This window comes from Crocodylus siamensis, chromosome 9, assembly GCF_052110815.1.
Source record: "Crocodylus siamensis isolate JL-2025a chromosome 9, ASM5211081v1, whole genome shotgun sequence".
Taxonomy (NCBI): Eukaryota; Metazoa; Chordata; order Crocodylia; family Crocodylidae; genus Crocodylus; species Crocodylus siamensis.
In genome coordinates, this window is record NC_143403.1 from 70475700 (window position 1) to 70499610 (window position 23911).

Sequence of the window (23911 nt, forward strand, 5' to 3'; positions counted from 1 at the left end):
GGCCCTCCCTCCTGGACAGTCACGGAGAGAGAGATTTGTGCGCCTGCCAGCCTTTGAACTAAGAGGGATGGATCTTCTCGCTCAGACTGCAAAGGCTCACACTTTCAGATCCAGGAGAGGTCTCGAGTGCAACCCGCTCTGCCAACAACCCATCCAGGGATGCTGTGTTACAGACCATTGGCTTCAAATGGCCCAGCCCCACAAAGCCATTACAGAGAGCTGTTCTTTTGGCTGCGCTCTCGGCTGAAACCTCAGTCCTTCGAAAAATCATTATTTATATTACCAGAGTGCCAAGCAACCTTCAGCGTGTATCAGGACCTCGTCGCACTGGGCCTGTTCCCCAAAGACAGATGCTAACGACCCAAAGAGAGGGCTGGCCTTACCAGAAACAGGAACGTGGAGATGCCCTGCGGGGTCTCTGCAAACCATTTGTTTGCACAAGCACATATACCCATGCCCACACAAAGGATGATCCAGTAGCAGAAGAGAAGGGTTGGGCATCGCAGGACCACAACGCTGGGCCCACCAGTGCCCCTGGCTTCCTGCATGTTACTCTGGCTACAACTCTCCGAAGCAGCCCCCGGTTTCAGCTGCCCCGTCAGACCGTCTGCAAACTGTGTGGCAGGTGTCTCAAGACAGGAACCCAGAAACCCAGACATCCTACACCAGTGGCTGTTTTGGGAAACAGCCATGGCTCAGGTTTCCTCACCTATTTCATGGGATGCTCTGCAGTTAATTCTCATCCATGGGTACCAGGCAGTAGAAAAATGCAAATGACCATTACTAATCACCATCCTCAGGACCCTTGAAAGCCAGAGGGCTTTGTCCATCGATATACAAAGCCAGCTACTTCTCCGGGCTGCTGAAGACTAGCACCTGGATAAAAACCCACAGCCCAGCCAGCCTGGATCAATTCTCCAAGCCTGAAGGATGGCTAAGTTATTACACTTCAGTTAAATAACAGGCCAACTAATTTCATAGCTACTCTTGCTGAAAAACCTCTGAAATGCTGCCCAGAGCCTTTCCCTGGTCCAGCCACGGGGCCGCGAATCCAGCGCTGCTCACAAAGCACTTTTATAAAAGCCCGGCTTTCAATTAAATAAGCCAGTCTCCTACAACCGTTATTCAAGTTCGCTCCCTGTCTCCTTACGTGATCTCCGTCTCCCCGTCCAAATCCGCAGGGAACACCCCCAGCAAAACAAGCCAAGGGTGTGCTTTGCCTTGCAGCTCAGCAGATCCCTGCCCAGCCTGCTCTCCCGCTGCGTGTCAGCGCTCACCCCGATGCAGCAGCCCAGGGTCTGCAGAAAGGCCTTTAAAGAGCAGCTCGAGTGCTCTTTGCTTGATGGGCACTCACGGACCCTACTACCGCTAACAGACACAGGTAACTGTGCAAAGGCAAGAGACTGACTCGGTGGCGCTGGCATAAAACCATTGAAAACTGCCTTGCACTTAATTTATCCCGGAGCAGCTCCAAATTCAAGGTCCAGGAATAACGTTGACACAAGCAAAACCTGAGTTGGAGCCACAGCAAATTGGAAACTTCCCCTTTGAAAGCCTCCCCCTTTTGTACCCTGGATGTCATCCTGTCAGCCCTGAACTCAACGCACGTAACGTGCTACATGTGGAAGGCGTCTTTCTTTCCTTTTTTTCCCCTTTAATTCAAAGTTTCCCGTCATTCTCCAGACACAAAGGTAACAAAGGGAGCCGAGCGGTGGTGCCCAGTCAACGGCATTTCAGCTGTGCGGTGACATTTTGCAAGGAACTCCTTCACAAACCAAACATCATTATAACGCCGTCGTGTGGATTTGCTCCTATTGATTAATTGCCGGGGGGTGGAAACAAAACAAAATAATAAAATCTGCCGTGCCTGCCTAGGACTTCGCTGGGATTGCTAGATCTTGGGAGTCTCTAACCAGACAACATTAGAGTGTAATTTAAGCCTACATTATATTATTAAATCTGATGGCAGCATTACAATTACTTATATAAAAGCTATTGTGACAACGCCGGCTCTAAAGTGCTGCTTAGCAACAGTTCGCTGCACTGCTACAATGCACATCTCGGGATGCTAACTCCTGCAGATGCGCTAAAGCAAGAATTACCGTGGGGGGGAGCAGAGTCGCTCTGCGAGCACCTAGCACCAGACTGGAGCTGTGAAAATTAATTGGCACTGCTGGTTTTGTTTATTAAAAATAAAACTATATAACAACAACAAGCCCCAAACCCAGCAGAACAAAGCCTCCGTAATCGGGTTTCCACTGGATTTGCATAAAGTGAAAATGTGAAGGGGCACGAGGTTTGGGCGTGTCCCCGTCCCCAGCCCAGATCAGGTAAAGGCACGTTCAAAGCTGGTAAGTGTAATTAGAGGAGCTCATTTAAAAAGGGATCCCTTGGCATGACCCGCAAAACGCACAGCTGCAGCGGAAAGTGCTCTCAGACATGATGATGACAAGAGCCACGTCCGAGGCTAGCTAGAAAGGTGGAAACTACCTTCGGGCCCAGGGCCACTCACCGGGAAAATTATGTGGGCCACAGAGAAAAAAGGACATTAAAAGAGGGGAGCATGAAGTGCCTCGGAGGCACTCAGGGCTGTCGTGCACCAGGTATTAAAACCAAGTCAGAAATATCATCAAGGCCAATATAACGGTCAGTCTGACGGTGCAATGACTGCCCATCGAGGCGGGCACCCAAAGGGCAGTAAGACAGGGCTGATCACCTTGTCCAGCGACCAGCAATGCTGAAATCTGCCTTAAAGTTCATCGAGGTCTGCAGGCCCACGAAAGTTATAACAAAATCTTTGTTTGGAGAACTTCGCTGCCTGGACTGATGCCAAGTCCATCAGACTTGGGGGCTGGGGGGGAAACGCCATCAAGCAAGGACTTACTAGAGCGTGGGCCCCGAAAGCAGCTGAGGGTTTGTGCCGGCAGCGAAGCAGGGTGAAGGGATGCTGGCTGGGATGGGATCTCTGTTCGTCCTCTCACAAAGCTGTGCAAAAACCTTTGAGAAAACACTTAAGACCCAAGAGGAAAAAGGGTTTTGAACACGTTTGCCCTGCCTGTCGCAGCCATCATCACTCACCAATAGTGCAGTCCACCAGCACAAGAGGGTCAGGCAAAATAGGTTTCCTCCCCCCGTCATCCTAGCCTCCACCAGCATCCCAGTACTAACATCTTCATTACTGTGACTACGAAACCAAGGCGTAGATGGAGACAGAGCTGGGAGTCCAGCCTCCAGGGAGGAGACCTCATTCAGTCCCCCTTCCAGCTCAGATCTGGAACTGTGCGGAGATCGCCCACAGTGATTATTTAATTACTACTGCCAATTAGCAACCATTAGGATGGTTGTTTTCATGAGTCTAAAAGGAAGAGAGTGAAGTCACTCATCAACTGCCAAAACATTGCTCACCGATTTGCATCACATTCAGGCTGAGGACCCAGAAGTGACAGATTTTGCATTTCATTCTCAGTTCCTTTCCGACCGAAGCTGGTGGGGAGCCAGGATCCGCAACAGCCACCCCACTTAGATGGGACAAGCGAGGCAAGACGACGTGCTCGCGTCCCTGACCAAGGCAGCTCCTCAGACCATTAAGCCCCAAAAGAAACTTCAACTCAAGCCTAATTATATTCCCAGTCGATTCTCCCCTTCCTCTCCTACCCAACTTGTTGAGAAGTGCAATTTCTTTCCTCCTGCTCATTTTAATAATCAGAAAGAATCTAAATGGACTCTGGGCCCTGCACGCAGCGACTCTCACAGATCCAAATATTTGCTCAGATCCGACAGCAGGTCCAGCAGAGCGCCGCTCAAATCCCAGGCTACATTAAAACGAATGATACTCCAATAAAAAAAAAAAAAAGGGAATGGACACTTTCCACGCCCCTAAATTCAGCGTGCCTCTCTTTTTGTACAGCTGGTGAATTTTAAAAGACATCACAAAAGAGAGCAAAAGGGGAAAAAAAAATTAGGGTAAACGAGGTACAAAGTGTGGGATATTATTGGCGTCCAGACTGGTCCGCTCCTCATAAGGCAGGCGATGTTAATTCACGCCAGGCTTTGCCGTAGGCACGGCCCGGGGAGCGCGCCCACAGGTACGAGAGAGACAAATCGAGGCCGTCATCGTGTTGAGCACTTTCAACTCCCGCCGCAGGCAAGGGGTTGAGGATGCCCAGAGCGTCACGGCTTGTGGCACGAGGCAGCCCTGCGAGGCGCCAATTGCCTTGTACCGTGTTTTTTGCAGGAAGTGGAGCCAAAACCCCTTCGTCTGGGCCCAGATGCTCTGGAATAAGAGGTGCTTGAGGCTGGAAAATGGAAGCCAGGTGTCTGACAACCAGCCTGCTTGCTGCCCCATGACAGGCCACTGATTTGCACCGGCGCCCAATACGGCGGTTTCTTTACTCTCAAGTGAACGTCACGCACCTGCAAAATGCCAGGTCCCGGCCTGGGGTTGGAAGCTATCTGTTCACCCCCAGGGCGGGCTCCGCGGCTGCAAGCTCCCCCCGGGGGCTCTTACAAGGGGGACGCGCGCAGAGGTGTCAGAGCCCTGGCTAGCAGGGCCATGTCCAGCACTCCCGAGATAACAACTGCAGGCATTACCCACCGGGGCAGGCCACAGGGAGGGGGCAGCACCCAGAGCCATCCAGCATCGCCGCTGTGGAAGACCTGGACAAAGCCGGAAAGACAACGGGCTGCTACCGCAACAGCGCCTCATTTGCAGAGGGGCCAAGTGCACGGCAGCCACGAGCAGACGCACGATGAGGACAGCTCAGGGGAGGGTTATGCGGGCGGGCTACGCTGCTGGTTGCAGGTCGTGCCTATGCCGCAAGCCTCAAAGCGCCACTCGCAGCCCAGCTCTGCTGCCCTCGCCCTGCTCGCCCCCCTCTTTCTGCAGGGCTTCTGCAACTCGCCCAAGCACGCCATGCCCCGAGAAGCCCACGACTCCCTGCCCCGGCTTCCAGCTGCTCCCCTCTCCGCCGCCCCCGCAGAGCAGGCAGGGCTGCATCTCTGCGCCGCTCCTCTCTCGAGCAGGGCACGGCGGGGACACAGGCTACGGGGCAAAAGGTAGATGGGGAAGGGGCAGCTCACGCGGCTGACGCTGGTTGAGGTGGCCTCTGACCCCAGGTGTTTCGACACTGGGCTGGCGCTGTCTGGGGTGCAGGGGGCATTTTAACCGTGCCTAATTCATCATTCAGGGCGCAGCCTCAAGGCCGGCGGGCTGCCGGACCGGAGACCTCAGGAGCCAGCCCTTGCAGCAACAGCTGAACGCTGGACCTGTCCCCAGCAGCGGATGAAGCTTAGCTGCCCTCACCAGCTTCCTTCCCCCAGAAGCCCGACCCGACAGGATTTGTTTTCAGACAAGCTGCAGCACCAGCCTTTGGCACGAGTAATTGCAACAAACTGTTCATCTGTTATCACCTTTGTCTCCGCTGCGGCTGACGCTCCTCCGAGCCGCTTCTCCCCCGCGCCCGCCCGCCCGCCCAGCCCCGCAAGAAGGGCACGGCCGCGGCGAAGCCCACGGCACGGCGGCTTTCTGTGCCGGCCCCGGGCTCGGGCACCCTTCGGGGCTTCCGCAGCGCCAGAGGGGAAGACCCGTAGCAAGGGCGCTGCACACAAAGGGCGAGGCTCCTATCTTGAAGTCACCGGGGAAGAAGAGCAGCGCCGCCGCGACCCGCCGAGAAGGCTGCGCTGCCCCGGAGCTGCCGGGCGGCTCCTTTCCAGCCCGCCCCGCGCCCGGGCCAAGCCCCAGCCCCCGCGGCTTACCGCGCTCCCGCCGCCGCCGCCGCCGCCGCGATCCGGAGCGGAGCCGGAGTGGCCCGCGGGCGCCCCGCCCCCGCTCGCCGGCCGCGCGGGGCGGGGCGGGGCCGCGAGGGGCGGGGCCGCGCGGGCCGGCGGCTGGTTCGCGGGGAGACGCCCGGGGGCGGGGCTTGGGCCTTGTCCCGCCCGGCCGCGGCCCGCCCCGCGAGCACCTGTGTGACGCTAGGACTTGCTGGCGGGCCTCGCCGCAGCCGCGCGGCCCCGGGGCGCCCGGCTCCGCGGGTAGAGCGGGGGTCAGCAGCCGCCACGGCCGAGCTTAGACGCAGAAGTCCGACCCCGGCTCCTCAAAGGATCCCCGCTCTGGAAACGCCAGCCGAACTGCAGCCGGGTGCAGGAGAAACCCCGGGCTCGCCCCATCTCCTCTCCCCTCCGCTTTTCTTTACTACTTGTAATTCACTGCACCAGGATCATAAAGTTGTGGCTGTGTCTGGATGCCCCCAGCCCCCCTTGGAAAGCAGGAGTTTCACCTCGGTGGGCTTCCTCGCTGCAGCACTTTGACCCGAGAGGTTTCCAGCCAGATTCCTACTTTGGCCTGGAAGCCACCCCAGACACGCTGCGTGGCTGCACGGGCCCCGTCGCCCCTAGACCGGTGACTCCGCAGCCCCAGCCTCCAAACACATTTTCTAACCTACCTCAAAGGGAACAGAAGCAATGTGAATTTAAACGAGCCAGCAAAGCCCTCAGGTTTTGCTCTGGGCTGTTCCTGTATCAGACCTGGTACTTCTTGCAGAGTCCCGTCAGGCAGCACCCCCAGGCACTGTTGTGGCTGCCCAGTTTGAGCAAAACCTTCGGCCTCTTGACATGGCAACGAGCAGCACCCGGAAACACTCGTGGCGATCCCTTCAGTCCCGGGGAAGACGCGGAGGAACATGCTCAAGTAGGACACGCGTTGATTTTGGTGCTGCGCAGGCCTCCAGGGAACAGACAGATCAGTTTTGAAACCAGCACAGCCGGATGGTTGAAACAGGACCATCACCACTAAAATGTCTGTGGCTTTATCCTAATTAAAACTGCCAGGGTTCAAAGACGGGGGCACAACTGCAGAGCGCGATGAAGTTTCGCCTGGTCCAACCACAGCTGGAAACGTAGGGTCGCAGGGTTGGAAGGACATCAGGAGGGATCTCCCCCATCCTGCACTACATGCAAGATATATTATTCTTTAACCATCCCCGGCAGGTGCTTCCTAGTCTCAGCCTGAAAGCCTCCAGCAAAAGTACGTCTATGCCCTCCTCAGCGAGCTCATTCCCTTGTCCCATCGACGTCTCAGGCTGTGCTACCAGAAAGGTGGTGGCAAACCGGTGTGAGTTTGTAGGGCAGCAGCAAAGGAGCGTATAGGGCAGCAGGACCAGAGGAGAGATTAAAAGCATTAGGCCAGCAAAACTAAGGGAGGACGGGGCAGCAGCTTGCAAACGTAAGGACAGAGAGGGGGTTCAATTAGGAGAACACGGGGAGGGAGAAATCTGGCCAAGAGTCCTCAAGGTATGAAATAGTCTCCCAGGGGCCAAAGCCCTGGCTCTAGATGCATTTCATGCTAGACTCAATAAAATACTTGTAGAAGCAATACCAGGCTGGCATATGGACCAGATGATTTAATAGGCCTTCCCCAACCCCAAAGCCTCCAATGCTTTGAGTTATACGCAGCATTAAAGGAGTGTAAACTGCCTCTTTTCAATCCCAGCAGCATAACTGAGCACACATTGGGCATTGCTGGCTCCCGGTCCCATCACTCCTTCCATTTACAGAGCCATCAGTAGGCTGGGAGCTCAAGGGCAACTTCATGGGCTTCCTTGAGATAGACAGAGAATGCCCCTGGGGGGATGCGGCATGCCTCTAAGAAAGTTTAGGGATGATAAAGGAAGGAAAGGGGAGGCAGCCTCATCAGCCCCTGGAGTGGGGGAGTGATGAGCATAACACTCTCGATTCCCTTCTTGAATCACTCGGGCCCCTAATTAGCCGGCAGGATGCTGCCAAACACAGTACTGCAGAGGCAGGGATGCACAGATCACTAGATTTCTAAGGAGTTTCCTACCAACCGTTACTGAATCATCTTTTACCAGGTGAGCTAGCACGCACCGTGAGCTCTTGGCAGGAGAAGCCCGAAAGCTCTCAGACCTTCCCTCCCTCAATAACAAAAACACGTTGAGAGAAAGTTTCTGTGGTTAAGGAATTTCATAGATTTCATAGACATCAGGGCTGGAAGGGACCTCGGGAGATCATCGAGTCCAGCCCCCTGCCCAAAGGGCAGGAAGTCAGCTGGGGTCATAGGATCCCAGCAAGATAAGCATCCAATTTACTCTCGAAGGTGTTCAATGTAGGTGCTTGAACCACCTCCGCTGGCAGACTGCTCCAGACCTCGGGGGCTCGGACAGGAAAGAAATTCTTCCTTATGTCCAGCCTGAAACGGTCTTGCAGGAGTTTGTGACCGTTCGACCTCATCATCCCTTGGGGCGCTCTGGTGAACAAACGTTCCCCCAGATCCTGGTGGTCACCCCTGATAAACTTATAGGTGGCCACTAGATCACCCCTGAGCCTGCGCTTTTCCAGGCTAAAGAGTCCCATGGCTCTCAGCCTGTCATCGTAAGATCTGTTTTCCTGACCTCTGATCATGCGCGTGGCTCTCCTCTGGACTCTCTCAAGCTTCTCCACATCCTTTTTGAATTGTGGAGCCCAAAACTGGACGCAGTACTCCAGCTGCGGCCTCACCAAGGCCGAGTACAAGGGGAGAATGACGTCCCGGGATTTGCTCGAGAAGCATCTATGGATGCACGCCAGCATTTTGGTCGCTTTACTAGCCGCAGCATCGCATTGCAGGCTCATGTTCATCTTGTAGTCAATGATGACCCCCAAGTCTCTTTCTTCTGTAGTGCTAACCAACGTAGCACTGCCGAGCCTATAAGGGTGCTGCAGGTTTTTCCTCCCAAGGTGGAGCACCTTGCATTTTTCGGTGTTAAACACCACCAGGTTCTCATCTGCCCATTTGCTGAGCTTGTCCAGGTCAGCCTGGATCACCCGCCTATCTTCTGGCGTGGATGCTTTTCCCCAAAGTTTGGTGTCATCGGCGAACTTGGCCAGTCCACTCCTGACTCCAATGTCCACATCGTTAATGAAGATGTTGAACAGGATGGGTCCCAGGACAGAGCCTTGAGGGACCCCACTGGTCACAGGGCACCACGATGAGTGACTGCCATCAATCACAACCCTCTGGGTCCGACCACGGAGCCAGTTTCCCAGCCAGCGGATCGTGGTGGAGCCAAGGCCACAAGTGGCCAGTTTGGCCAAGAGGTGATCATGGGATACCAGATCAAAAGCTTTTTTGAAATCAAGATATATGACATCAATCTCTTCTCCCTGGTCCAGGTGATAGGTCACCTGGTCGTAGAAGGAAATGAGATTGGTCAAACAAGACCTACCCGCAACAAACCCGTGCTGGCTGTCCCTTAGGATGTTAGCCTGGGCCAGTCCCTCAAGGATGGCCTCCTTAATAAACTTTTCTAGGATCTTCCCCAGGATAGAAGTCAGGCTAATGGGCCTGTAGTTAGCCGGATCCACTCTCCTCCCTTTCTTGAAGATCGGCACCACATTGGCCTTCTCCCAGTCTTCGGGCACTACACCAGAGCGCCAGGAGATCCTTCCAGGGCTTTGATGAGCAGCAGAAGGGAAAGTTAATACAATAAGGCAGGGGGAAAGGAAGGTGAGAGATGCTGTGTGAACTAGGCCTGGTTTTTCTCTTAAAACGAGATGAAGGCAGCCAGGCCTGCGGCACTGCAGGCTCTGAGGCACAGTAAGGGATGGGGAAGCCCACTTCTGCAGGGAACGAGGGGGGCTTGGACAGTGTGACCCTTACTCAGCAGGTGCTTGCAGGGAAATAAATGGCCCGATCTCAAGAGCACGGCCCATCCCCAGACAGCAGAGGCAGAACAACGAAGCGCTGTACATTTTAAGCGTGCTTTCCCGGGGTGAACGCCTTCGCAGGGCATTTAAGCAGCACGCCTCGATACAGCACTACTGCACGCACCCGAGGAGACTTCTCCGTAGCCCTGGTTTGAAGGTGATCAGAATTGTTGTTTTAACGGCCGAGGAAAAGTGCCTGCGGTTTGTGATTGTCAGGTTGCTCCCCATCCTGCCCTATCAGACCGTCCGAACCTTTCCCATTCATTTCTTCTCAAAGGTGATTTATGAGAAGGAGCCAAATGCCTCCGCTTTCGGATCACATTCTTCAGCTTCCTGGCCGGGAGACAGAGGCACGGCCTTGCTCTGGCTTTTGGACCCTGGCTAACAAGAAGGGGCAGAAGATAAATGGGGATGCTTGCAAGAGCTGGCAGGCCAGCAGCACGCTGGATGCTGGGAACGCACAAGGCGCTGCGAAGCCCGCTTGCACTGCACACGGGTTCGAGCACCCGGGCAGGCCAAGTGCAAAGCTGCAGACCAGGGGCAAGGGCGTGCAAAAAGTGCAACTCAGGGATCCACGCCTCCCTGTGCGATGAACATAACGTCTTCCTCAAACTCCTGCTACCTCAATGCATTTCCCTCGTCTGTTGTCTGGCCCTTTGAATTCCCCATCTGCAAATATCCTCCAAGATTCCCCGGTTGATCTGCAGAAGGCAAACACTACAGTGCCACAAATAGGCAAAAGAAACTCACAGAAAAATTCAAATAAATAGTCACAGCATGTACCCAGCAGGAGCTCGAGGATAAACATCCTCTAACGCAGTGATTCTCAGCCAAGGGGCTGTGACAGCCGGGGGTGCCTTGAAATCCTTTCAAGGGTGCCACACAGTGGCAGGTGTGCAAATACAATTCACAAGATAAACCCAGAGCACTCACATGGGAGTGCACAGCGGTAGGAGCATGCTGCCCTGTTGCGCGCTTTCTGAAATCCTTGCAACAGAAGAATCACCCTGTTATTTTTCTGTAGTCCAAAAGCGGGGCAAACTAAGAGCAGGTATTCTCCAAGGGTGGCTCCGGTCTATGAGAACTACTGGTCTCAGGGAAGAAACCCATCGTGCCTATTCAATGACGTTTTCATTAAGACATAATAAGGGAGCTATGCTGGCATAATTTCTGGGAGGCGAGAAAAAAAGAAAGCGTCTGTTTCTACAGCTCCAGTTCAAGAAGAATACATGAGATTTTTCACCCAGTTAAAATTATATTAAGGTTACTTTTCTTCTTTTAGTTTTCTCCCTTTCTTTAAATAAGCTTTGAAATATGAGAGGGGGAGAGGGAGGGAGAACTAGAAAATGGACCGCTCTGCTCCCTTACATTTTTAACAAGGAAATTATTCCGAAATTCAAGGTTAATCTTGACGGCTTCATAATACAAGCTCAATCAATATTTTATTTTGTCCTGGCTCAAAATGCATGTTTTATTTGGTTTAAGAAAATTGAAGGGGCTAGTACAATAGCTTATATATTTTATAGTTGATATATCTTGACAAGCCCTGGGGAGATTTATAAAATCAAAATTGCATACAGAGATTTGGAAATCTGATTTCAAAGCCACCTTTCAAAGAATGAAAGCCTACCTACAATTATGTGTTTTAAATACCTAGCATTTTCATTGCCTCAGGAAGCTTAGGCCGGGCTAAAAATGAGAGTGGGGGGAAAAAGCGCCTGCTTGATTTTTGTTGAATCGCAAATACATTTTGGCAGCCTGTCGTTTCACGCCGCAGATCAAAGCAGGGGGGTTATTTATTTATTTCCTCTCCCATTTATTTTTACATTCGCCGACGCTGTCATTTGCAGGCGGTGATTATACTCCGGTGTCTGACAGCTACAGGCTTGCAAAGAGGCAAAGTTCGGAGCTGGACTCAGAGCTATCCAACGTCTTCGACCCCCTCTCGGCCAAAATGTTTAGGGAATTACCATTTTCTACCACAGACGAACAGGTGATCCTACAGGTTGCTCTCTGGGTCAAACATTTCCTTTCTCTGGGCTGCCTTCGCTCCTGGAATATGAGTAGCTAGAACTAGTGTAAAACCAGTCAACAGTAATGATAAAATGCCTTCATCCTTGGCATAGCCTAGCCATATGAGCAATTGAGCACAGCCCGATAGCATAATGCTGAGTGAGGCCTCATAATGTTTTCTGTTAAGAGTATGGCTCTCCTGGCAAATTAAAACAGAAATGCAGCATGTGCAATAATCCTGACTCAAAGCTATTTCTGTCCCTCGAAATGCCATTAATATTCTCGTGGGAACTCAAGGAGTTAGCACTGGCAAAGAACCCCCATTAATAGATCAATTAGTCATTTATTAATATAATCAAAGTGATGAGGCGGAAATAAGCCTTAGATGGGGAAGGCCAAGTTCTGAACCAGCATAAATGGAGGGTTGCTCCACGGAGGTCGACGGGGCGACTCCCAAGTCGCCGCAGCATAAATCCAGCGTTGCTCCGTAGACTTTATGGCACAAGAGATTTAGTTCGGAAGTTGGCTCGGTGTCTCCCTACCCATGATGCGACTGAAACCCAGACCTGAAACAAAACCCTACCCTGCCCTGCTAGCAAACAACCCAAAGCCATTCCATATTAAATTATGCAAATAGCATCACTCAGCTATTATGACCAGGAACTGCCCTGCCAAGGACTTTATGGAGGCATCCAACACAAGAGTCCTTGCTGCAGCGAGACAGTGAGGGAAGCCTGCGGGATGTGGCTCGTGGTGAAAGGAAAGCCAGGAAAAAGATGCCACCACCCCTGAGAGAAAGGAAATCACAGCAAGGGAAACCCAGCCGCTCAAGCGGGCGTTGTGGAAGTGGGTGCAGGGGAGCAGAGAGTGGATTAAGAAGACTTCAGTTCGCTCAGGCTGAAACTGCGTGAGGCTCGCACAGCCGGGTCCTGAGGAATTACTCTGGCAGACATCCCAGCGACTGACTCAGGCACTGCCGTTGATTAAAACGAGCCGTGCCTGGGTTGGCTCAGGGCAGTCTGCCCCGGGGTCCCAGCAGCCTGCTCGCCAGCTCTTCCATGGGCCCATTAAGGCTTACCCACTTGAGTACAGGCTCTGCATGGTCGAGCCCCCAGTCTGAAGACTGTCCTCTCCACATCCCGCCTCCCAGAGATGCTAGTTTGTCCTAGACTATTCCCTGGAGTTCGACTTCTTTCTAAAGTCACATGAATTATTTCCTTACGCCACAAACAACCTTCTGCTTAATTGCAGCGCGCTAAACATCGTGTCCCAAAACCATTCTGCTCTAATATCTCGCAAGGAACGATTAGTTTGGCGAGATGAAGCTAAACGTCGTCAAAGACAATCCCATGGAAAAAGGCAGAGCGGCATTAGCTCTTTAAAAAAACACATTTCTTAGCACTTCTAATTAGGATTCAAGTATTTCAGAGAATCTACCCATAGAAGCTCGAGGTTCAAACATATGAAAGACTAGAGATTAAAACAAATAATAAAATAAAAGCCACCAGCACCAAAGCTAAGAAAAATAAATGGAGATTACATGACATCTACCAATGTGATTGCAAGTACAAACATGGTTATATAAGTTAAATTAAAATGACTGATGTGAACTCAGTCACAAGGGAGAGCTGGAGCTGGGGGGGGGGTTCTTTTTTCTTTCTTTTTTTTTTGCTTTGGCAACATCACTAAAATATTAGCTGATTGCTTCTTTAACCGAAAACAGCTATTAAATTCCTTACACTCGCCCTATGGCCTTCTCGTCCACAAATCACAGAAGAGGTCTGGAAAAGAAAGTCTCCAGTATATGACAGTGATAAACGCATGCTGCCCACCCCATCATTCATTGGTGATAACTCCCTAGGGGATCTCTAGCACATGCTCTCTACAGCAATAAAACAAAGTGGTTTAATACTAATGTAATTATTTGACATGCAGGAGAAATTGAAATTATTCACATTCAGCCATCCCAAATTCATACCTTACTAATGAATGCAGAGATCCTACTTCTTTCTGCTTGTTGAATTAAGTTTCGGGAGAAAAGTATTGACCAGAAGACTGAGAGATGAGAATGAGATTTTTGCATGTCCCAATACGATACGTAAGGTATTCTGACCTGCTTCTCAGGAGGACCGGCCAGCGTCAGCCCCCACCAAGTTCAGTGGGAGAGGTGGGTACCTTGCTGCCTGAAGATTAGCTACCTTATGTTTTATTCTTTAGGTACAAGCCCATGATCTAGGTTAATGGGGGGAAAAATAGCTTCAAAATCTTGCTAGCTGACATCAGCTCAGCTAATATCTACCTTTGCAATCAGTCCAGCCTTTCTAAGGCGGAGAATTTATTCCCTTTCCTTTTTAAATTTCCCTTCACAATGAAGCCAAATGTGTTTCCATTATACAGGCTCGATCCCATGGGGCCTTCTGTGCATGAGGAGTCCTTATCTGAACGAGCAGTATCTTACAGAAAGAAACCTAAGTACAGGTGCTCACTGGGCACGTCTACACATGCATTAATGTGCTGTAATTGTTGTGCATTAAGTTTAGTACCTGTACTAACAGATACTAGCTTAATGCACCATAATCGATGCTACTGCACTGTCACGCTGGCACACTTCTTTTACGTGACGCTAATGCACAGTAGAATTAGTTGACTCCGCTTCTAGCGTCTCTTGTAGACGCGCCCGCTGTCAGGTCCTAAGTAATCCAAACTTCTACCACCCCCAGCTCACTTCCCGCCTACACAGAAAACAAGCAAGCCAAGAGACAGTGGAGTCAAAACCCCACCAAGCCTTCAGAGCTAGTCACTGGAGGAGGAACATGAGTCAAAGCTGCGCTCGCTTCCTTGTGAGTATGGCAGAGGACAGAAGGGCACGGACCCACAACCATGAGCCAGACCTCCTGCTCATGAAACACAGCTTTGGACTGGCGATTTATGACAAATACGGTAAAACCTGCCTATTCACCTCCCCTCCCGCTCTCATTCGTATGCAGACACCCAGGCACTGTGTCCTAGCCTCTCTACAGTAAAGGGCGTCTGAAAAAACTTGGCACCCTGGATAGTGGGTGGCAACAAAAGAGGCTTGTCTTTGCTAAATAAAACTGCTCCCGGGGCAATGCAGGGAAATTAAGCACTGGAAACGCAACAATTAACGGTCCAAAAATATTTGAATCTGAGCACTCCTGGGACCAGGAGGGTTGCCATGAGCAAAGAGAGCTGTTGGGAGGCCACCATTTTAAAGGGAGAGAAGGGATCGTGCCCTGGAGTTGAATGGGAGCACAGTGCTTTGCAGTGCAGCAAGGAAGGAAACGCAAAGATCATGTCTTCAGGCTCAACATGGTGCACGTGCTTAGCTGGAGGCCCAGGAGCAGAGCCACGGTGAAACGTGCCCAAACACTTTGTGACCTAAGACTAGCATTCCCCACTGAAGTCAGAGCTATTTCCTTAGGTGGCTTTTCTATCAGCGAGGGTCTGTCTTCTGCAGCATTATCAAAGCCACTGGCAACGTACGACACCATAGTATGTCCTCCATAAACTACAGCTTAGCAGCTGAATGCAGCAGAGCGACAGGTCTGTTAAACAGAGAGTGTGTGGTTATAGGGCCCACTGAATTCAAGGGTCTTGCAGAGCTTTCTGAATATTAACTAAAAATTGACAACACATTGGGGAACCGGGTCGTGGGAACATCCGGAGCCAAGAGCAGTGGTCACACCTAGCTACCGGGGCAGAAGGACCATCTTTATCTCCAGTTATTTGATGGCAAATAGTGTCTTCACTGTCAACCCCAAGCTTAACTCTTCTAAAATAATACAATGGCATGTATGAGATGCTCCTCGCATGCCTCCTCCTACATCTTTATTCACTGATTCATACTCCAGCAGCCAAGGACATGCCAACGCTGAGAGTTAACAGAGGTGACGTGGATTGGGTAAATGGTCATCTAAGGTCACGCAGTCCAACTGGGGCAGAGCCCGACACGAAACCACCCAGGAGTCCTGGCTCCCCACTCACTTGTATAACCATTGAGCTATTCTCCCTCCCACATATACCCAGGCCATCAGGCTGATATTTTACTTTATTTCTGAGTAAATGTCAGATTTAATCAATTGTCTGAGTGGAGAGAGAGGGAGAATGTTTCTGGATTATATTTACTCACCAGGCCATGGAGAAGGGGTGTAACCATCATTAATAGGATACACTTATCACGACAGCACTATAAAATCTCCAGGCAGATCCAAAAGCATCTAATCCCTCCCAAGGGTACGATGGCTTTACAGTGGCTACTACCCTGTGGGGATCATCTGCTTGCAAAGCCTTTAGTGAGGGGGAGCTCATCTATTTTAGCACCACAGGGTAAGGTGGCGGCTGACAGGGCTGAGCTGTATTAGCAGAATTGCATTTTGCAGGAATAGCTAACCCTCGTGCAGAACACTGCTCTTTCCAAATGGCAAAAAAATCCGTGCTTTATTGCTTCCCCATAATGATCCTTAACAGCCAGCACTGAGGAGGGGACTCCAGACTGGGGTGGGAATCTCTTAATGCTTCCTGCTTCAGACCAAGCTGTTTGGCAAACCAGGAGAGCACTATGGGATGTGGACCAGGCATTAAGTCAAGGCAGTCCAATGGTCCGTACGAAGCAGCAGGTTGCAATACATGACTCACGGTGGTCCCTACTGGTCTTCACCGTTTATGACTCTATGGGTTTGTCCACAGAAGACACCCAGAGAAATTAAATCCGAATTAACCTTTAATCTGGATTAAGCTAAATTTCACTAATGCCCCGCAGGGACATTCTTATTCCAAGCTTGAACGGCCTCGGTTCATTTAGCTCACTTCACTTTGGACTTCTGAATAAGAGTGTCCACATAGGGATTAACTGATCTACTTCAAGTCATCCCTCTAGTTAATCTGGATTGAGCTTCCCCAGTTCCCCTGAGTAGACAAGATGTATGGAAGATATGCCAAGCCTAGTTTACAAAGCAATGCAGCTAAGCCCAAGCAGCCAAAAAGAAGAGCCAAGAGCCAGAAACAAGAAGCTTTATTTTAATGGTAAATGTGCATCCTTTTCGTGACTTCCCAGCTGCTGGACAGGGGGGATGCGCTGCGGCCTCGAAAGGCCACAAGCTTCCATAAAACCCCGTGATTGTCACTTTATCACTTGACTTGAGGAGCTGGGGCTTTGTGAAAAAACACACCAGCCACTGTGAGAGCGCCCCGCTGCCAAACAGCAACGAGCCTTCCCTAATGACAGCGGATTAAAAAAAAAAAAGTTTCCAGATTTCCACAAAGTTTGGGAGTCAGATTTTCCCCCAGAAGAGATGAGCTCCATGACGAAGCAACGTCTCGGACATTAAAACCCAGGCACGTTCGCAAGGCTAGCCAGCACCAGAGAAATCAATGCATTTGCTATTCAGAAACAGGATAACTCCACCCTTTCCCCCTTCCAGTGAAATCCTCCTGCAGTCTCCAGCATCTGCCGTGATGACCACTTCCATCCCAGTCTAGATTAATTTATTTGACTGCGCCCAACTCAGTGAGAAGGTAATCAGTGAGGCAGCCCAGCCCCTGCCTGACTCAGCACCTCCTAATCTACGGCTCTTCATTTGATCTGTCACTGTTCTCTGCCGGTTTTTAAACCTGATTTATCTCTGCTTGAGGAGCAAAGATAGGCACCAGCGATGAGTACAGTGCCTGCTGAGACCCAGGCAAGGATTTTTTTTAAAAAGTGGGGCCAGAGAGAAGTGCTAATAGAGCAGAGGGGGTTGCATGCTATATCCTCAGTCAAGTGATACGAGGCAAGTGACAGGGAGTGGAAAGGAAGCAGAGGAAAACAAACCCGTGGAGGATGGCGAGTGGAAAATAAACCCCGCGGGCATCAGCGAAAGGATGAGGCCATCTCCCATTGCACCTGCTGCCTTCAAGCTTTCTTTCCCCATCTCTCTCCCTCACATGAGCATACCGGCCACGACCCACTCCACCTCTGTGGACCACTTGGTGAAGAAGCAGCTGTAAAACATTTTTATTAAGCAATATTCTGGAAAGTATAATGTCATCTGAAGGAGGCCATTGGCTTTGTGCTTTGGGGACCCGTTTGTCTGCAGCCCAGAGTGCCCGACATGCAGCCTCCTTTAACGAGGTGCTTGGAAACTGAACCATAACCAGCCCGTCCCTGAGGCCCGCTGGGTCCAAGAGGCATACCTGCAGCCGGCCCTTCCCGAGATGCTCTGATTTATCGATGCAGTAAAAGAGGAGAGAAGAGCGCTCCAGTTTGCAGGACATGCTTTGCCTGCTAAGAAGGTAACAGGCTCATAAAGATTGTTCATTGTTACAGGCAGGATATGAGAAATAATACTGTGTAATTTATATCAGATGGGCATTGTGTGGAGCTCTGGTGAAAAGAAACCTAATTATATAGCATTAAACAGCACAAAGCAGAAGTGGGTGTTTCAGGGGCTGGAATGGCACGCCGGGGGCTTTCACCTGGGGTTGCAAGCTCAAAGAGAAGGCGGAAAACAGTTGGCCACAAAGAGCGATTCAGGGTCCTACATTGCCTCGCCTCACTTCTGTTCCCAGTGGCCCATGTCATTCAGTGCCCATCAGGACAGACTGGCCATGCCAAGACCAAGCAAGGGGGAGGAGGCGTCATCTCAAACCCAATCCTGCCTCAAAAGCTTTGAGAACGAGATGGTGCGTGATGGCTAGCAGGGGTTAGGCCTGAGCGTCGCACCTGCACGGTTTCATGCAGACATCCCTGAGGGCCTGGCTGGCAATTTGACTTTTCTCATGCTGCCGATCCCAGCCGCAAAGAGCAAATCAGCAACGGCGAGGCTGGGACTCAGGACCTTCTGCTGCCTCAGCTAAAGAAGGAGCTGTTGGCAACGTGCCGCCCAAGAAGTACATGGAATAATTCAGAAGAGAAAACCCAAAGAGCAGTCGGCGGCAATGGAAAACAGTTGCCGTTGGCTGGCGACTCGGGCGCCTACACTTTCTAGCATGAAATAATTCTGATTCTACCAAGCAATCATATTACCCAGTTCATTACAGTATTGTAATAAGATATGAGCTATTTTACATTCGCTTTTCATTTCTGAGCACCTTTTGTTCTATAAAACAGAACTATTATCCTTGGCGAGCGATGAGAAGCATACATTTCCTAAAAGACGGCCCGCGCTCATTTTTAAGTAAGTACAATGGAAGATCTAATCTATAGCTCTGCTTTGGTTAATGGGATTAGTCTAACTTATTTACTGATTTAATTAATTGGCACTATCTTCCGCATGGCTGAATACAGCATTTCAGAAATGAATGACTGGACCAAGAAGAGCAAGGTTTGGTTTCATTTCAGAGGGCGAGAAACCAAATGTGTCCTCCGGTCTGAAATAGTCACAGGTGAGATGGTTTGGGATTCTCAGAAACAGGGTTTAGGACTCTCAGTTTAACTCCCAGGATGTCCGGAAACAAGCAGTGAAGGCCTCGCTGCCGCAGCATCGCTACCTGGCAATTCAAGGGAACACGTGCGCTACTTCTGCATCCGGTTTGAGATGCACTCTCTGTGCATCTCCTCCTTTAGGATCACCATATCGGTTATTTCCAAGTGGGTTAGCAAGAGCAGGAGGGCTGTGCGGGGCTGTCACGGTAGAGACAAAACCCGCAGAGTCAAGCAGGTGGGACCCAAACTCGGCAGCCTGGGAAGCATCCAGAAGCGGCAGTGTAACCACAGCCCTACTTCTCTGCTTTGTAGGTCAGCGAGCGCTTATCAGGGAGCTCGGCTGGGCGTGCGGGGGAGGCCAGACTTTACGCTCATTCTCAGAGCTGGCTTTCTAGGCCACCATCCTGCACACGTGCGTTCAAATAGGGTGTCTTTATTTCCCTTTTCTCACAGTAGCAAGTTACAGCTCCACAGCTTATCTCGTTCTCCAGCCTTTACAAATTAACCAGACAACGTGTCCCAGCGACAAAGGATACCAGGAGCATGAATAGCATCATGCAGGACATGGGGGTTGCAGTGCGGGCACCCTCCGCAGCAGAGGCAGGGGTCTCTCTGCCAACGAGAGCAACTCTGCCCTTCAAGCATCACATGCCACAAATAAGTTCATCTCATGGGGGAAGAAGATATAGCACCGAGTCTTGGGATCGTGGGAAAGCAGGGCTGGAAGAGGCCTCACACGGTCACCTAGCCCAGCCCCCTGCTCAAGGCAGGATTGTCCCTGACTAAACCATCCCAGCCAAGTGTCTGTCCAACCTGCTCTTAAAAGTTTCCAAGTCTCCACAGCTTCTTTGGACAGCCTCTTCCAGTGTTTGACCCCACTCAGACAGGGCCTCCGCATCTCCAGCCTCAGTTTCCCCTGCTGTTGCTCTTTGCCTTAACCCCTACAGCCACGGCGAAAAGCCCATCACCAGCCTCTGTAATCGCCCTTCAGGTATCAAATCCCCGCCTCAGTCTTCTTTTCTCCCAACTAAATACCCTAGTTCTTTCAGCCTTTCCTCACCAACCCGGTCTCCCAGGCCCCTGTGAGTTTCGTTGTTTCCAAACTGTCCACCTCCCTCCCGAAGCCTCGCTTGCACTGCAGCAAGGCCTCAGCCCTGCACTCTAGCAGGGACCCCATCACGCTGGACGCTGTACATACAAACAATATTGTGATATTCACATCCCTGGACTGAAGACTTTAACCCAGAACGCAGTGCTGTGCAGTCATGAGATCTGTTTAATCAGCAATAATGAACTCACAGCAAGCACTCATAATCAGGCAGGGAGCCATGCTGTCAATTAAAGGATGGCCGGGAACCTAGACATAACAGCACGTGAACACACAACCTGTATCTTCTGCAGTGATAAAACCAATAGCCTAGCCTTATTTTTTTCACTTTCTATACTATGGAGTAGTTTAGAGACTCTTTGCATAAGGAAATCAACTGGAATTGTAACAAGTGCCATTTCAGGCACGTGTCTGCCTCCCTGGGCACTGGGCTCTGATTATAAGAACAGCTTTCTGGGCTGGAAAGAATGTGGGTAGATTTCAGATTAGACACATGGGCTAATTCTTATATACAAATCCTCGGCACGAAAACAAAAAGCAAACAAGTCTGCAATTAAGGGCTGCGAGATTTTACAGCTCAACCTTCGGAGAGGCATGTTTATTTCCTATCTCCTTTGAAAACCGACTCGCTCCTCCACAGCCCCTTCATCGTTTCAAACTTGAAACGAGTCGCCTTGTGTTGGCAGCTCATCTTAATGTTAAGGGAACAGCATTCAGGGCTCCAGGTAACCAGGGGCAAATCCAGATGCAAAGAAGTCCATGGACTTATCCTGAATTTCAGCTGATAGAGCTGACATCAGAGTTTGGCCTGAGACTTTGGCAGGAGGGGCTTAGACAGAAGTGACCATTTTCACCTGATCCGGGCACAGAAAGCGGTCTATAGCCGCGACCAAACACAAGTGCATGGCTGCAGACTGCTTCAAAAATGGCCGTTCGGCAAAAATCTGAACCCTCGTTGCATGAGGGATCAGATGAAGACGTTTCAAACCAGCGTCTTCTGTAACTTGTGTCTGCACTGGAGGACTACAGAAATGTAAGTCTGCTTAGAGGAAGAGAGGAAAAGCCACTGCACAGTAAACCGAAGTCCTGGTCACCTTGTCCCCAGGAGGGCGATTCAGTGAAATTAAATGGCGCAGACCTGTTCCAGGGGACAACTGCAGCTTCCTCCCCTGGGGCGAGGACGGAGCCTCACTATCCTTAAACGAGGACTATCCATTTGCCACATCTTTCTTAACGAGCATGGACTCTAATGTCCTCTTTAGCCTTTGCTGCTGATAAAATTTTCTGCCCTTTGGGCGGGGGGCTGGACTTGATGATCTTCCGAGGTCCCTTCCAGCCCTGATGTCTATGAAATCTATGAAAATGCTAGGTTTCATCCACTGTCCAAAGGGTGGGGATTTCCTCCCATTTGTTGCGACAGCTGTAGCTTCCATTAAGAAAATGTGTATTTGCTGGGGGACCCTATAAGCTGCCAAAACATCACTGCTGTCCATCATAACCTGTAGGAATCTGCTGAGCTTTCTGATGTGTCCAGAGCAACACGGCCTTATCCAGCCCGGTCAGTCAGGTCCTCCTTTGCTGGTGAACCACTAAAGTGCTTTTATGTACTGCATAGGCCACACCACAGAGTAAACTTTATTTCTGATTTTAAAAATGGGTTTCTTTGGGCTTCACTTAATTCTCATGATTCAGGCATGAGATCCTGATTTATCTGGCTCAGCTGACTTCTGGCCCCATCGAGGGGGGCAAGCGTTTGAACTGTTAGAGCATTACAAGTATCCATTATGCATCCACGTAAAAGCACGTGTTTAATTAAGACACTGGAAACTTCAAACTTGGCCACAACCCAGAACCATGACATGAGCAATTTGTTCAGTATATTCATCCTGGTGAGTCTGGCAGTTATAAATATTATTTGTTTCCAGTTCAGGGAGCTTCTGACAGAGTACTTTGGGTCTCAGGTCGTTATATTTATTTATTGGTTTTCTTTCCGCCACCCCCCACCTACAAGCTCAAAAAGCATTTCATGAACTCAAGTTCCCTTCGTCAGATGCATCTGATGAAACGAGCTCAAGTTCACAAAAACAAGCTTAAGCTCTCTAGATATCTTATTTAGGCCATACAGTGCGGATCTACCCTGCCTTCTGCCTGTCCTCAGGCTAACACGGCCAACTTTCTCTCTCCCTCAAAAAATTCCCTTTTCCTGTTCTCACTGCTAGTTTGTGTCTCAGCTCTTTGGAGCAGGGATTTCATCAGGGTAGAAAAGAAGTAGCATAACTAACAGGGCCTGAGTAGGGCACCGATGCTGGGCATCCACTTGGGGGGAAAAGGGGGCAAAAAACCGGCACTACCCTCCCCCCCCCATACACACACACACACACCCCCCCAGGGTGCAGAAGTGCCCAGCCATGACTGCAGGAAAGTTTCTTACTCTAAGTCCAGGGGAAAGGAAGAAAACAAGGTTAGATTTGACACCTGTGAGGAATTCCCCCCCAGGGACAGCCATAAACCTGCTACAAGGATTACACCTGCTGTGGGTAAATGGAGGAGCTATATGATCCTTGCAAGTTGGCCTGGGGACAAATTATCTCCTGCTGTTTTCCCTAGAAGAAGAAAAGTGTGTGATCATTAAAGGAGGCTGCAATATAGCCAAGGGTCAGATGCACTCATTTTAGGTCCATCACAACCCCTGCAAGCATTTGCCAGCTGGCAAACGGAGCCGTCAGCAGAGAGGCCAGGAACTGCAAGGGCCTGGGGCAATTAAAGGGTTAAGTCGCCCCCTCTAACTTATTTTCACGGACAAGCAGCTCAGGTACAGGCCACGTGGGATCTCATACTCGAACTGCAGCCAGACTAACAAGGCCAGACATCAGGATCGTCGCCAAAAACTAATGTTCAGAGCAAGAAACAATTGGGCATGTTCTAGGAACAGCCCGACCTGTGCTGATGCAGGTATATACTATTTTTTTTGCTGGTAAAACAATCTATCGTAGCCAAACACGACAGCCTGCCACTGCAGCGGCCACAGGGGAGGCTGAACGAAAGGTAGGAACCGCAGAAGCAAAGAGAGGGCTGCAGCTCAACCATGGGTAGCAGCGGCACAAACAAAGCCCTGGCGCATTCAGGATCGCTGCCTCTCCTAAATAACAGCTCAGCAACTAGTGCTGTCCCTGTTCCACCTTGCTCATTAACCGTGAACATGTCTACTTTTGTAACGAGCCTTCATCCTAGCTTCAAGACGACGGCAGTGACCCATGCCCCTTCCGCATGAATGCTTTCTCAGGAACTAGAACAGGATTGCGCGGAGGCATCTTGTGGATAAGACGGGATTTGGGCCTAATTAGTCCAAGACTGGGTCAGGCCCTGAAAATCCTGAAATCTTCTTAGAAAAAAGCATGCGTGCACTTTATTGGCCGCCTGGATTCTGAGCCTGCAGGACGGCTGGAGTCCTATTTGTATCGTGACTGTAACACGAAAAAGAAAATGAAGATTGTCACATGCTCACGTGACTCCAGGAACTGGGTCTTTACAGGAAAATGCCAGTTCTGTGACGGCAGTGAAACTGTGAGAGTTGGTAACGCTGTCGTCCTCTGGTCAAAGCAGACGTTCCTCCTGAGGACAGTTCCCAGTTGGGCTGTCTCCCACCGGATTCAAGCTCCTAGTGCGTG

At 50.8% G+C, this 23911-nt stretch overlaps 1 protein-coding gene across 5 annotated transcripts in view; it reads right to left on the bottom strand.

Annotated features, from left to right (window-relative positions):
• RPH3A (rabphilin 3A) overlaps positions 1 to 23911 on the bottom strand; it is a 149057-nt gene that overhangs the window by 87713 nt on the left and 37433 nt on the right. For 2 of the 5 annotated variants that reach the window (XM_090062630.1, XM_090062625.1), the window contains exon 1: positions 5755 to 5836. The exons of 1 other annotated variant lie outside the window; for it this stretch is intronic. The gene's annotated coding sequence lies outside the window, so the exon portion shown is untranslated. Of the gene's footprint in view, positions 1 to 5409; positions 5641 to 5754; positions 5837 to 23911 lie in introns of those variants that run through there. 2 more of the 5 variants (XM_090062626.1, XM_090062627.1) reach the window with 2 other exon arrangements.